Here is a 15,000-nt window from a genome sequence, read left to right on the forward strand (position 1 = left end):
TTCTACTGTTGGACTGTTTCTACTGTTTGACTGTTTCTACTGTTGGACTCTTTCTACTGTTTCTACTGTTTGGCTGTTTCTACTGTTTGGCTGTTTCTACTGTTTCTACTGTTTGACTGTTTCTATTGTTTGACTGTTTCTACTGTTTGGCTCAGACCAATAGAGAACATTGTATTTATCTAATGAAGGATCAGTGATGGACTTTAACTGTTTCTACTGTTTGACTGTTTCTATTGTTTGACTGTTTCTACTGTTTGGCTCAGACCAATAGAGAACATTGTATTTATCTAATGAAGGATCAGTGATGTACTTTGACTGTTTCTACTGTTTCGACTGTTTGACTGTTTCTACTGTTTGACTGTTTCTATTGTTTGACCGTTTCTACTGTTTGGCTCAGATCAATAGAGAACATTGTATTTATCTAATGAAGGATCAGTGATGGACTTTGACTGTTTCTACTGTTTGACTGTTTCTACTGTTTGGCTGTTTCTACTGTTTCTTCTGTTTGACTGTTTCTACTGTTGGACTGTTTCTACTGTTGGACTGTTTCTACTGTTGGACTGTTTCTACTGTTGGACTCTTTCTACTGTTTCTACTGTTGGACTGTTTCTACTGTTTGGCTGTTTCTTGTGTTTGACTGTTTCTACTGTTTGGCTCAGATCAATAGAGAACATTGTATTTATCTAATGATGGATCAGTGATGGACTTTGACTGTTTCTACTGTTTGACTGTTTGACTGTTTCTACTGTTTGGCTGTTTCTACTGTTCTACTGTTTGGCTGTTTCTACTGTTTCTACTGTTTCTTCTGTTTGACTGTTTCTTCTGTTTGACTGTTTCCTCTGTTTGACTGCTTCTACTGTTGGACTGTTTCTACTGTTTGACTGTTTCTACTGTTGGACTCTTTCTACTGTTTCTACTGTTTGGCTGTTTCTACTGTTTGGCTGTTTCTACTGTTTCTACTGTTTGACTGTTTCTATTGTTTGACTGTTTCTACTGTTTGGCTCAGACCAATAGAGAACATTGTATTTATCTAATGAAGGATCAGTGATGGACTTTAACTGTTTCTACTGTTTGACTGTTTCTATTGTTTGACTGTTTCTACTGTTTGGCTCAGACCAATAGAGAACATTGTATTTATCTAAGGAAGGATCAGTGATGTACTTTGACTGTTTCTACTGTTTCGACTGTTTGACTGTTTCTACTGTTTGACTGTTTCTATTGTTTGACCGTTTCTACTGTTTGGCTCAGATCAATAGAGAACATTGTATTTATCTAATGAAGGATCAGTGATGGACTTTGACTGTTTCTACTGTTTGACTGTTTCTACTGTTTGGCTGTTTCTACTGTTTCTTCTGTTTGACTGTTTCTACTGTTGGACTGTTTCTACTGTTGGACTGTTTCTACTGTTGGACTGTTTCTACTGTTGGACTCTTTCTACTGTTTCTACTGTTGGACTGTTTCTACTGTTTGGCTGTTTCTTGTGTTTGACTGTTTCTACTGTTTGGCTCAGATCAATAGAGAACATTGTATTTATCTAATGATGGATCAGTGATGGACTTTGACTGTTTCTACTGTTTGACTGTTTGACTGTTTCTACTGTTTGGCTGTTTCTACTGTTCTACTGTTTGGCTGTTTCTACTGTTTCTACTGTTTCTTCTGTTTGACTGTTTCTTCTGTTTGACTGTTTCCTCTGTTTGACTGCTTCTACTGTTGGACTGTTTCTACTGTTTGACTGTTTCTACTGTTGGACTCTTTCTACTGTTTCTATTGTTTGACTGTTTCTACTGTTTGGCTCAGACCAATAGAGAACATTGTATTTATCTAATGAAGGATCAGTGATGTACTTTGACTGTTTCTACTGTTTGACTGTTTGACTGTTTCTACTGTTTGACTGTTTCTATTGTTTGACCGTTTCTACTGTTTGGCTCAGATCAATAGAGAACATTGTATTTATCTAATGAAGGATCAGTGATGGACTTTGACTGTTTCTACTGTTTGACTGTTTGACTGTTTCTACTGTTTGACTGTTTCTATTGTTTGACCGTTTCTACTGTTTGGCTCAGATCAATAGAGAACATTGTATTTATCTAATGAAGGATCAGTGATGTACTTTGACTGTTTCTACTGTTTCGACTGTTTGATTGTTTGACTGTTTCTGGATGGGTCAGTGATGGACTCTGGTCAAACAGTCCTGGACCCTGGGCCCTGGACCACAGGTTGAGGGCCCCCTGGAGCCTCTGGATGACTTTCCAGGTGGTTTCCAGGGAGTTTTCCAAGGGCCTTGAAACTGCTTGTGCTCAGCGCAGGGCGTGTTGGAACGTCTCCCGGGGGAAACAGGAATGCTGGGAATTCTGCTACAGATGATGGGATGGTTTCCATGGAAACTGAGGCTGATTAACTGTCCCTTATTACTATTATTATTTCCATTCAAATTGTATAATACATTTATTATTATTATTGAATGATGATAATAATAAATTCATAAAAACAATTTCTCTTTTCATCGTCGTGACGCACGTGCATGCATGGCGGCTCGCTCAGGTCACATGGTAGCATTGTAGGCTTGTGATTGGTCAACAGCTGAGTCCTCACCAAGATGGCAGCACATGCAGACGTCTGCTGCAGAGGAAGTCGCCCCCCTGCTCCAGTTGACGTCCACAGTGACAGCATGTCCCGTTCAGATTCAAAGATTAGTTTATTTGTTTTCAGCTTCATAAAGTTCATTATTGTTGTGAAGGATTATTATTATCTTGTGTTAATTTACGAAGCGGCATAAAATAATTCTGTTCTCCAAAATGGATGAATAGTGGTGATAAATAACGGTGATCACCATATTGACGAAAATAATCCTGATTATCATTTCAGCCATAATGGTGCAGCCCTACTTCACAATGATAACCACTGTTAGCAAACCCACAAACACCATCCCATCATAGAATTGCACTGTAACCAGGTGGAAGGAATGAACCTATGCAGCCACAGCCCTGTCGTCACTGTCGTGACGACAGTGTCATATATGCAGTGAAATGTAATATAAATATAAACCATATATATATATAATATAAACACACCTACTGACGTGTGTATATAGTATAAACATATATATGTACGTATATAGGTAAAGACAAACTAACTGACCACTCATCTTTTTCTTTGAGTTTTATTGTTATTATTATTCTCGCGTTTTTCGGGCTAAAAATATCTGAAACACAGCAACTGCAGTACACACAGACATGGTTCAGGAAATGATATTTACAGTAAGACACTTTATGACGTCATCATATTATTTACTATAAATGATATTTACAGTAAGACACTTTATGACGTCATCATATTATTTACTATAAATGATATTTACAGTAAGACGCTTTATGACATCATCATATTATTTACTATAAATGATATTAACAGTAAGACACTTTATGACGTCATCATATTATTTACTATAAATGATATTTACAGTAAGACACTTTATGACGTCATCATATTATTTACTATAAATGATATTTACAGTAAGACACTTTATGACGTCATCATATTATTTACTATAAATGATATTTACAGTAAGACGCTTGATGACATCATCATATTATTTACTATAAATGTACAGGTTCTGGTTCAGAATGTACATTGGACCGTGTCCAGTGTGCGGTGTAGACTCGGTCACTCTGTAGTGGTTAGATTACAAACTCTACCTTTACATGTATATTTATGTACTTTCTTACCTGGTCCATGTCTGTGGATCTGTTAGATTGATATTTTATCTCTTTGGTTCCATTACTTTGCCGGATTCATGAAAAATATGAAAAACATGAATCCACAGAAACTTGTGACCACGTGGAGTCAAATCCACTTGAACCTACAAGTAAGTGGTGTGTGGAAGAAGTTCTTCTGCAACGATGCTGAGGTCAACCAACCTGCTGCAAGGAAACAAAACTGAGAATATTGAAGGTGATTTATTGTGCAGAACAAAGAGAAGGTTGAGTCCTTGAGTCCTGCTCCCAGCAGCGTTGTGATCAGTCTGATCTTCTTTCTGATCAAGAGGCTTCATACAACAACACAGCCTGTGGCTCGGCTCACGGCTCCCTTACAAGTCTGCCCCCCCCACTGTCCCCCAGGGGCCACCCTCACACAGTGAAACCCACAGGAAGCGGCAGGTGGCGCTGACGATGCAGCCAGGCGTCATCTGGTTCTTTCATGTTACAGTTGACAAAAACATTTGTCTGGACATAAGCTCTGAGGCTTCCTGGGAAACAGAGCAGACGTTTGAAAGCCCCCCCCCCCGGAGGTGGAGCCTTCGTCCTCATTTCAAAAAGTCGATCGTCAGCGTCATCTTCTCTCACGTGTTGGAGACCCAGCCTAGCGGTGGAAAAATAGAAGCTGTGATACGGTAAATACTCAGAAATACGTCACCACTAAAGGTAAAAAAACGTAAGTGGATTTTAATGGTTAAAATATTGTTCATCAAAGTCACCATTTAATGTGGAAAGAGGAATTTACTTCAAACACCAACGAAGGAGCTTGATACATGCGGCACATTTTATAATGGAGAAGCCCGCGCTCATATCTGCAATAAATATCCCGCACCATCAGCACCGGTTCTCCTCAAGGCTGCGTTCTTTCTGCTCTTCTCCCTGTACACCAACAGCTGCACCTCCAGCCACCAGTCTGTCAAGCTCCTGAAATGTGCGGACGACACCACCCTCATGGGGCTCCGCTCTGGTGGGGATGAGTCCGCCTACAGGTGGAAGCTTGAACATCTGGTGACTTGGTGCAGTGAGAACAACCTGGAGCTCAACGCTGGAGATGGTTGTGGACTTGAAGAAGAAGGCAGCTCCACTCACCCCCATCACCTCCATCACCCCCATCACCCCCATCACCCCGTGTGACTCCCCAGTCGACTCTGTGGAGTTCTGCCGCTTCCTGGGAACCGTCATCTTCCAGGAACTCAAGTGGGAGCTGAACATCAACTCCATCGTCAAGAAAGCCCAGCAGAGGACGTAGTTCCTGCGGCAGCTGAGGAGGTTCAACCTGCCAGAGACGATGATGGTGCACTTCTACACCTCCATCATTGAGTCCATTCTCACCTCCTCCATCACCATCTGGTACGCTGCTGCAACTACCAAAGACAAGGGCAGACTGCAGCGTGTCATTCCGTCTGCCGAGAAGGTGATTGGCTGCAATCTGCCATCTCTCCAGGACCTGGAGGCCTCCAGGACCTGAACGCCTCCAGGACCTGTACGCCTCCAGGACCTGTACTCCCTAACCTGAATGTCTACGTCAATGCGTGACGTTGAGGCACCTTCCTCGTTCTTCTGGACCTTTATCCGTGAACTTTGCACAAACTGTTGTGCTCGATGACAATCAAAACTCCTCATTTGACTCTTGTACGTTGAACTTCTTCAGTGATGTTTCATCTTTGCTCCTTGACCGTGTCAACTGACTTGGCAATGAAGATGATTGTGGTTATGAATATAATATGAAAAGGACAAAGAGCAGGATGTGATGTCAGCTCCTACAGCTCTGAAAAGGAAATCTACTGAGAACATCAACACGCCAAATAGCATAGATATGAAATACAAATAGATATTTAAAAAAAGTTAAATATGATACCAATAAAGTAAACACATATGTAAAAACACATAAAAGATGTTACACTGTTGTTAACAATAATACTGAACAGAACAAAAAATCTGAAATCCAAAAAAGACAAATATGTAAATAATGAACAACACTGGTCGTGTAGGAAAGAACAAAGAATTATGCAATTAATAAACACAAGACAAAAATTAAAAAAGGAAATAATTACATTTGTTCAAGAACAATTTAGACAAAAGTACTGGTCCAGAACATGTGTGTGCAGTCTGCCATCAACAACCTTTTCAACATTAAGTCATTAAATGTCCAAAAGAACAACAATAATAATAATAATAATAATAATAATAATAATAATAATCATTATTATTATTATTATTATTATTATTATTATTATTATTCATTTATTTTTTTTTAATAATAATACCAGTAATAATAATAATCATTATTATTATAAGTTTATTTATTATTATTATTATTATTATTATTATTATTATTGATAATAATAATAATAATAACAATAATAATAATTATTATTATTATCATTATTAAAAATAAATAAACTAATAATAATAATAATAATAATAAAATAAATAATAAATAATACTTGTCAGGACAGTTGTATCTTCCAAAGCAGCTTCTGGTCGACTGGCTTCGCTCCACGTCACAGGAGATGATTTCAGGTAAAGTTCCAGATGAAAGTTTTGTCAACGATTTGACTTTAAATCCTGTTCCACCACAAATAAAAGACGTCAACTCAGTGGCACAGCACCAAACTGCAAGAAATATTCCCCCGATGAGAATACTAGCTTTACCAAAAGGTACACGTGTACCTTCAAATACCTTCAAATATCAATCATATTCCAAGATCTGATGATAATAACTTACACATGTCATTATAAATATCAATATGTTCATACAGATCAAATCAAAGCTGTGTCAGCGTATTTAAGAATCCACGACAAGTTTATAAGGACGTAGAATGAAACAAAGAAGGGAATAATCCTCTTTCCAGAATAGAAGAAGATCCAAAAACCACAACCAACAATAATGAATGGATGCGTATTGATAATATTAAAAATGCAGATTTAAGTTGAGGAGATGAAAATGTTGATGAAACATGAAGTGATCAACAACAAGATGGAATGTTTGTAAACATGTTTCCATCAGTTGATGTTGTACAGGAGGTATTAGAGCAGCACGTTGATGACATCACCAGCAGAAGGAACAACCTGCAGTGTTACTGGGGCCCTTTCTCAATGTGTGTTCTTGTGTGTACTTGTGTTCTTGTGTGTACTTGTGTTCTTGTCTGTACTTGTGTTCTTGTCTGGACTTGTGTTCTTGTGTTCTTGTGTGTACTTGTGTTCTTGTGTGTACTTGTGTTCTTGTGTGTACTTGTGTTCTTGTGTGTACTTGTGTTCTTGTGTGTACTTGTGTTCTTGTGTGTACTTGTGTTCTTGTGTGTACTTGTGTTCTTGTCTGTACTTGTGTTCTTGTGTTCTTGTGTGTACTTGTGTTCTTGTGTGTACTTGTGTTCTTGTGTGTACTTGTGTGTACTTGTGTTCTTGTGTGTACTTGTGTTCTTGTGTGTACTTGTGTTCTTGTGTGTACTTGTGTTCTTGTCTGTACTTGTGTTCTTGTGTGTACTTGTGTACTTGTGTTCTTGTCTGTACTTGTGTACTTGTCTGTACTTGTGTTCTTGTCTGTACTTGTGTTCTTGTCTGTACTTGTGTTCTTGTCTGTACTTGTGCTCTTGTCTGTACTTGTGCTCTTGTCTGTACTTGTGCTCTTGTCTGTACTTGTGCTCTTGTCTGTACTTGTGCTATAGTGTGTTCTTGTCTGTACTTGTGTTCTTGTCTGTACTTGTGTTCTTGTCTGTACTTGTGTACTTGTCTGTACTTGTGTACTTGTGTGTACTTGTGTTCTTGTGTGTACTTGTGTTCTTGTCTGTACTTGTGTTCTTGTCTGTACTTGTGCTATAGTGTGTTCTTGTCTGTACTTGTGTTCTTGTCTGTACTTGTGTTCTTGTCTGTACTTGTGTTCTTGTCTGTACTTGTGTACTTGTGTTCTTGTGTGTACTTGTGTTCTTGTGTGTACTTGTGTTCTTGTGTGTACTTGTGTTCTTGTGTGTACTTGTGTTCTTGTGTGTACTTGTGTTCTTGTCTGTACTTGTGTTCTTGTCTGTACTTGTGTTCTTCTGTGTACTTGTGTACTTGTGTTCTTGTCTGTACTTGTGTTCTTGTCTGTACTTGTGTTCTTGTGTGTACTTGTGTTCTTGTCTGTACTTGTGTTCTTGTCTGTACTTGTGTTCTTGTGTGTACTTGTCTGTACTTGTGTTCTTGTCTGTACTTGTGTTCTTGTCTGTACTTGTGTTCTTGTCTGTACTTGTGTTCTTGTCTGTACTTGTGTTCTTGTGTGTACTTGTCTGTACTTGTGTTCTTGTCTGTACTTGTGTTCTTGTGTTCTTGTGTGTACTTGTGTTCTTGTGTGTACTTGTGTTCTTGTGTGTACTTGTGTTCTTGTCTGTACTTGTGTACTTGTGTTCTTGTGTGTACTTGTGTTCTTGTCTGTACTTGTGTTCTTGTCTGTACTTGTGTTCTTGTCTGTACTTGTGTTCTTGTCTGTACTTGTGTTCTTGTGTGTACTTGTGTTCTTGTCTGTACTTGTGTTCTTGTCTGTACTTGTGTTCTTGTGTGTTCTTGTCTGTACTTGTGTTCTTGTCTGTACTTGTGTTCTTGTCTGGACTTGTGTTCTTGTGTGCACTTGTGTTCTTGTCTGTACTTGCGTTCTTGTCTGGACTTGTGTTCTTGTCTGGACTTGTGTTCTTGTGTGTTCTTGTCTGTACTTGTGTTCTTGTGTGTACTTGTGTTCTTGTCTGTACTTGTGTTCTTGTCTGTACTTGTGTTCTTGTCTGTACTTGTGTTCTTGTCTGTACTTGTGTTCTTGTCTGTACTTGTGTTCTTGTCTGTACTTGTGTTCTTGTGTTCTTGTCTGTACTTGTGTTCTTGTGTGTTCTTGTCTGTACTTGTGTTCTTGTGTGTACTTGTGTTCTTGTCTGTACTTGTGTTCTTGTCTGTACTTGTGTTCTTGTGTTCTTGTCTGTACTTGTGTTCTTGTCTGTACTTGTGTTCTTGTCTGTACTTGTGTTCTTGTCTGTACTTGTGTTCTTGTCTGTACTTGTGTTCTTGTGTGTACTTGTGTTCTTGTCTGTACTTGTGTTCTTGTCTGTACTTGTGTTCTTGTGTTCTTGTGTGTACTTGTGTTCTTGTCTGTACTTGTGTTCTTGTCTGTACTTGTGTTCTTGTGTGTACTTGTGTTCTTGTCTGTACTTGTGTTCTTCTCTGTACTTGTGTTCTTGTGTGTACTTGTGTTCTTGTCTGTACTTGTGCTATAGTGTGTTCTTGTCTGTACTTGGTTACTAGTCTGTACTTGGTTACTAGTCTGTACTTGTGTTCTTGTCTGTACTTGTGTTCTTGCCTGTACTTGTGTTCTTGTCTGTACTTGTGTTCTTGTGTGTACTTGTGTTCTTGTCTGTACTTGTGTTCTTGTGTGTACTTGTGTTCTTGTGTGCTCTTGTGTGTACTTGTGTTCTTGTCTGTACTTGTGTTCTTGTCTGTACTTGTGTTCTTGTCTGTACTTGTGTTCTTGTCTGTACTTGTGTTCTTTTCTGTACTTGTGTTCTTGTCTGTACTTGTGTTCTTGTGTGTACTTGTGTTCTTGTGTGTACTTGTGTTCTTGTCTGTACTTGTGTTCTTCTGTGTACTTGTGTTCTTGTGTTCTTGTCTGTACTTGTGTTCTTGTCTGTACTTGTGTTCTTGTCTGTACTTGTGTTCTTGTCTGTACTTGTGTTCTTGTCTGTACTTGTGTTCTTGTCTGTACTTGTGTTCTTGTGTGTACTTGTCTGTACTTGTGTTCTTGTCTGTACTTGTGTTCTTGTCTGTACTTGTGTTCTTGTCTGTACTTGTGTTCTTGTCTGTACTTGTGTGTACTTGTGTTCTTGTCTGTACTTGTGTTCTTGTCTGTACTTGTGTACTTGTGTGTACTTGTGTTCTTGTCTGTACTTGTGTTCTTGTCTGTTCTTGTGTGTACTTGTGTACTTGTGTTCTTGTCTGTACTTGTGTTCTTGTGTGTACTTGTGTTCTTGGCTATACTTGTGTTCTTGCGTGTACTTGTGTTCTTGTCTGGACTTGTGTTCTTGTCTGGACTTGTGTTCTTGTCTGGACTTGTGTTCTTGTCTGTACTTGTGTTCTTGTCTGGACTTGTGTTCTTGTGTGTACTTGTGTACTTGTGCTCTTGTCTGTACTTGTGTTCTTGTCTGTACTTGTGTTCTTGTCTGGACTTGTGTTCTTGTCTGGACTTGTGTTCTTGTGTGTTCTTGTCTGTACTTGTGTTCTTGTGTGTACTTGTGTTTTTGTCTGTACTTGTGTTCTTGTCTGTACTTGTGTTCTTGTGTTCTTGTCTGTACTTGTGTTCTTGTCTGTACTTGTGTTCTTGTGTGTACTTGTGTTCTTGTGTGTACTTGTGTTCTTGTGTGTACTTGTGTTCTTGTCTGTACTTGTGTTCTTGTGTGTACTTGTGTTCTTGTGTGTACTTGTGTTCTTGTCTGTACTTGTGTTCTTGTCTGTACTTGTGTTCTTGTCTGTACTTGTGTTCTTGTCTGTACTTGTGCTATAGTGTATTCTTGTCTGTACTTGTGTTCTTGTCTTTACTTGTGTTCTTGTCTGTACTTGTGTTCTTGTCTGTACTTGTGTTCTTGTGTGTACTTGTGTTCTTGTCTGTACTAGTGTTCTTGTCTGTACTTGTGTTCTTGTCTGTACTTGTGTTCTTGTCTGTACTTGTGTTCTTGTCTGTACTTGTGTTCTTGTGTTCTTGTGTGTACTTGTGTTCTTGTGTGTACTTGTGTTCTTGTCTGTACTTGTGTTATTGTCTGTACTTGGGTTCTTGTGTGTACTTGGGTTCTTGTGTGTACTTGTGTACTTGTGTTCTAGTCTGTACTTGTGTTCTTGTCTGTACTTGTGTTCTTGTGTGTACTTGTGTTCTTGGCTGTACTTGTGTTCTTGTTTGAACTTGTGTTCTTGTCTGTACTTGTGTTCTTGTCTGTACTTGTGTTCTTGTCTGTACTTGTGTTCTTGGCTGTACTCGTGTTCTTGTGTGTACTTGTGTTCTTGTGTGTACTTGTGTTCTTGTGTGTACTTGTGTTCTTGTGTGTACTTGTGTTCTTGTCTGGACTTGTGTTCTTGTCTGGACTTGTGTTCTTGTCTGGACTTGTGTTCTTGTCTGTACTTGTGTTCTTGTGTTCTTGTCTGTACTTGTGTTCTTGTCTGTACTTGTGTTCTTGTCTGTACTTGTGTTCTTGTCTATACTTGTGTTCTTGTGTGTACTTGTGTTCTTGTCTGTACTTGTGTTCTTGTGTGTACTTGTGCTCTTGTGTGTACTTGTGTTCTTGTGTGTACTTGTGTTCTTGTGTGTACTTGTGTTCTTGTCTGTACTTGTGTTCTTGTGTGTACTTGTGTTCTTGTGTGTACTTGTGTTCTTGTGTGTACTTGCGTTCTTGTGTGTACTTGCGTTCTTGTCTGTACTTGCGTTCTTGTCTGTACTTGTGCTCTTGTGTGTACTTGTGCTATTGTCTGTACTTGTGCTCTTGTGTGTTCTTGTCTGTACTTGTGTTCTTGTCTGTACTTGTGTTCTTGTCTGTACTTGCGTTCTTGTCTGTACTTGCGTTCTTCTCTGTACTTGCGTTCTTGTCTGTACTTGTGTTCTTGTGTGTACTTGTGTTCTTGTCTGTACTTGTGTTCTTGTGTGTACTTGTGTTCTTGTCTGTACTTGTGTTCTTGTCTGTACTTGTGTTCTTGTCTGTACTTGTGTTCTTGTGTTCTTGTCTGTACTTGTGTTCTTGTGTGTACTTGTGTTCTTGTGTGTACTTGTGTTCTTGTCTGTACTTGTGTTCTTGTCTGTACTTGTGTTCTTGTCTGTACTTGTGTTCTTGTGTGTACTTGTGTTCTTGTCTGTACTTGTGTTCTTGTGTGTACTTGTGTTCTTGTGTGTTCTTGTGCTATTGTGTGTTCTTGTCTGTACTTGTGTTCTTGTGTGTATTTGTGTTCTTGTGTGTACTTGCGTTCTTGTGTGTACTTGTGTTCTTGTCTGTACTTGTGTACTTGTGTTCTTGTCTGTGCCTGTGTTCTTGTCTGTACTTGTGTTCTTGTGTATACTTGTGTTCTTGTGTGTACTTGTGTTCTTGTGTGTACTTGTGTTCTTGTCTGTACTTGTGTACTTGTGTTCTTGTCTGTGCTTGTGTACTTGTCTGTACTTGTGTTCTTGTGTGTACTTGTGTTCTTGTGTATACTTGTGTTCTTGTGTGTACTTGTGTTCTTGTGTGTACTTGTGTTCTTGTCTGTACTTGTGTACTTGTGTTCTTGTCTGTGCTTGTGTACTTGTCTGTACTTGTGTTCTTGTGTGTACTTGTGTTCTTGTGTGTATTTGTGTTCTTGTGTGTACTTGCGTTCTTGTCTGTACTTGCGTTCCTGTCTGTACTTGCCTTTCTTATCTGTACTTGTGCTCTTGTGTGTACTTGTGTTCTTGTCTGTACTTGTGTTCTTGTGTGTACTTGTGTGTACTTGTGTTCTTGTGTGTACTTGTGTTCTTGTCTGTACTTGTGTACTTGTGTTCTTGTCTGTGCCTGTGTTCTTGTCTGTACTTGTGTTCTTGTGTATACTTGTGTTCTTGTGTGTACTTGTGTTCTTGTGTGTACTTGTGTTCTTGTCTGTACTTGTGTACTTGTGTTCTTGTCTGTGCTTGTGTACTTGTCTGTACTTGTGTTCTTGTGTGTACTTGTGTTCTTGTCTGTACTTGTGTTCTTTTCTGTACTTGTGTTCTTGTCTGTACTTGTGTTCTTGTGTGTACTTGTGTTCTTGTGTGTACTTGTGTTCTTGTCTGTACTTGTGTTCTTCTGTGTACTTGTGTACTTGTGTTCTTGTCTGTACTTGTGTTCTTGTCTGTACTTGTGTTCTTGTGTGTACTTGTGTTCTTGTCTGTACTTGTGTTCTTGTCTGTACTTGTGTTCTTGTGTGTACTTGTCTGTACTTGTGTTCTTGTCTGTACTTGTGTTCTTGTCTGTACTTGTGTTCTTGTCTGTACTTGTGTTCTTGTGTGTACTTGTCTGTACTTGTGTATACTTGTGTTCTTGTGTGTACTTGTGTTCTTGTGTGTACTTGTGTTCTTGTCTGTACTTGTGTACTTGTGTTCTTGTCTGTGCTTGTGTACTTGTCTGTACTTGTGTTCTTGTGTGTACTTGTGTTCTTGTGTGTATTTGTGTTCTTGTGTGTACTTGCGTTCTTGTCTGTACTTGCGTTCCTGTCTGTACTTGCCTTTCTTGTCTGTACTTGTGCTCTTGTGTGTACTTGTGTTCTTGTCTGTACTTGTGTTCTTGTGTGTACTTGTGTGTACTTGTGTTCTTGTGTGTACTTGTGTTCTTGTCTGTACTTGTGTACTTGTGTTCTTGTCTGTGCCTGTGTTCTTGTCTGTACTTGTGTTCTTGTGTATACTTGTGTTCTTGTGTGTACTTGTGTTCTTGTGTGTACTTGTGTTCTTGTCTGTACTTGTGTACTTGTGTTCTTGTCTGTGCTTGTGTACTTGTCTGTACTTGTGTTCTTGTGTGTACTTGTGTTCTTGTCTGTACTTGTGTTCTTTTCTGTACTTGTGTTCTTGTCTGTACTTGTGTTCTTGTGTGTACTTGTGTTCTTGTGTGTACTTGTGTTCTTGTCTGTACTTGTGTTCTTCTGTGTACTTGTGTACTTGTGTTCTTGTCTGTACTTGTGTTCTTGTCTGTACTTGTGTTCTTGTGTGTACTTGTGTTCTTGTCTGTACTTGTGTTCTTGTCTGTACTTGTGTTCTTGTGTGTACTTGTCTGTACTTGTGTTCTTGTCTGTACTTGTGTTCTTGTCTGTACTTGTGTTCTTGTCTGTACTTGTGTTCTTGTCTGTACTTGTCTGTACTTGTGTTCTTGTCTGTACTTGTGTTCTTGTCTGTACTTGTGTTCTTGTCTGTACTTGTGCTATAGTGTGTTCTTGTCTGTACTTGTGTTCTTGTCTTTACTTGTGTTCTTGTCTGTACTTGTGTTCTTGTCTGTACTTGTGTTCTTGTGTGTACTTGTGTTCTTGTCTGTACTAGTGTTCTTGTCTGTACTTGTGTTCTTGTCTGTACTTGTGTTCTTGTCTGTACTTGTGTTCTTGTCCTTACTTGTGTTCTTGGCTGTACTCGTGTTCTTGTGTGTACTTGTGTTCTTGTGTGTACTTGTGTTCTTGTCTGGACTTGTGTTCTTGTCTGGACTTGTGTTCTTGTCTGTACTTGTGTTCTTGTCTATACTTGTGTTCTTGTGTGTACTTGTGTTCTTGTCTGTACTTGTGTTCTTGTGTGTACTTGTGCTCTTGTGTGTACTTGTGTTCTTGTGTGTACTTGTGTTCTTGTCTGTACTTGTGTTCTTGTCTGTACTTGTGTTCTTGTGTTCTTGTCTGTACTTGTGTTCTTGTGTGTACTTGTGTTCTTGTGTGTACTTGTGTTCTTGTGTGTACTTGCGTTCTTGTCTGTACTTGCGTTCTTGTCTGTACTTGTGCTCTTGTGTGTACTTGTGCTATTGTCTGTACTTGTGCTCTTGTGTGTTCTTGTCTGTACTTGTGTTCTTGTCTGTACTTGTGTTCTTGTCTGTACTTGCGTTCTTGTCTGTACTTGCGTTCTTCTCTGTACTTGCGTTCTTGTCTGTACTTGTGTTCTTGTCTGTACTTGTGTTCTTGTCTGTATTTGTGTTCTTGTGTGTACTTGTGTTCTTGTGTGTACTTGTGTTCTTGTCTGTACTTGTGTTCTTGTCTGTACTTGTGTTCTTGTGTTCTTGTCTGTACTTGTGTTCTTGTCTGTACTTGTGTTCTTGTCTGTACTTGTGTTCTTGTCTGTACTTGTGTTCTTGTCTGTACTTGTGTTCTTGTGTGTACTTGTGTTCTTGTCTGTACTTGTGTTCTTGTGTGTACTTGTGTTCTTGTGTGTACTTGTGCTATTGTGTGTTCTTGTCTGTACTTGTGTTCTTGTGTGTATTTGTGTTCTTGTGTGTACTTGCGTTCTTGTCTGTACTCGCGTTCCTGTCTGTACTTGCCTTTCTTGTCTGTACTTGTGCTCTTGTGTGTACTTGTGTTCTTGTCTGTACTTGTGTTCTTGTGTGTACTTGTGTGTACTTGTGTTCTTGTGTGTACTTGTGTTCTTGTCTGTACTTGTGTACTTGTGTTCTTGTCTGTGCCTGTGTTCTTGTCTGTACTTGTGTTCTTGTGTATACTTGTGTTCTTGTGTGTACTTGTGTTCTTGTGTGTACTTGTGTTCTTGTCTGTACTTGTGTACTTGTGTTCTTGTCTGTGCTTGTGTACT

General features: G+C 39.0%; 1 protein-coding gene across 1 annotated transcript in view; it reads left to right on the forward strand.

Moving 5' to 3' along the window:
* myo1eb (myosin IEb) overlaps positions 1–15,000 on the forward strand; it is a 39,550-nt gene that overhangs the window by 2,193 nt on the left and 22,357 nt on the right. The window lies entirely within an intron of this gene.

This window comes from Zeus faber (genome assembly GCF_960531495.2).
Source record: "Zeus faber genome assembly, chromosome: 8".
Lineage (NCBI taxonomy): Eukaryota > Metazoa > Chordata > Actinopteri > Zeiformes > Zeidae > Zeus > Zeus faber.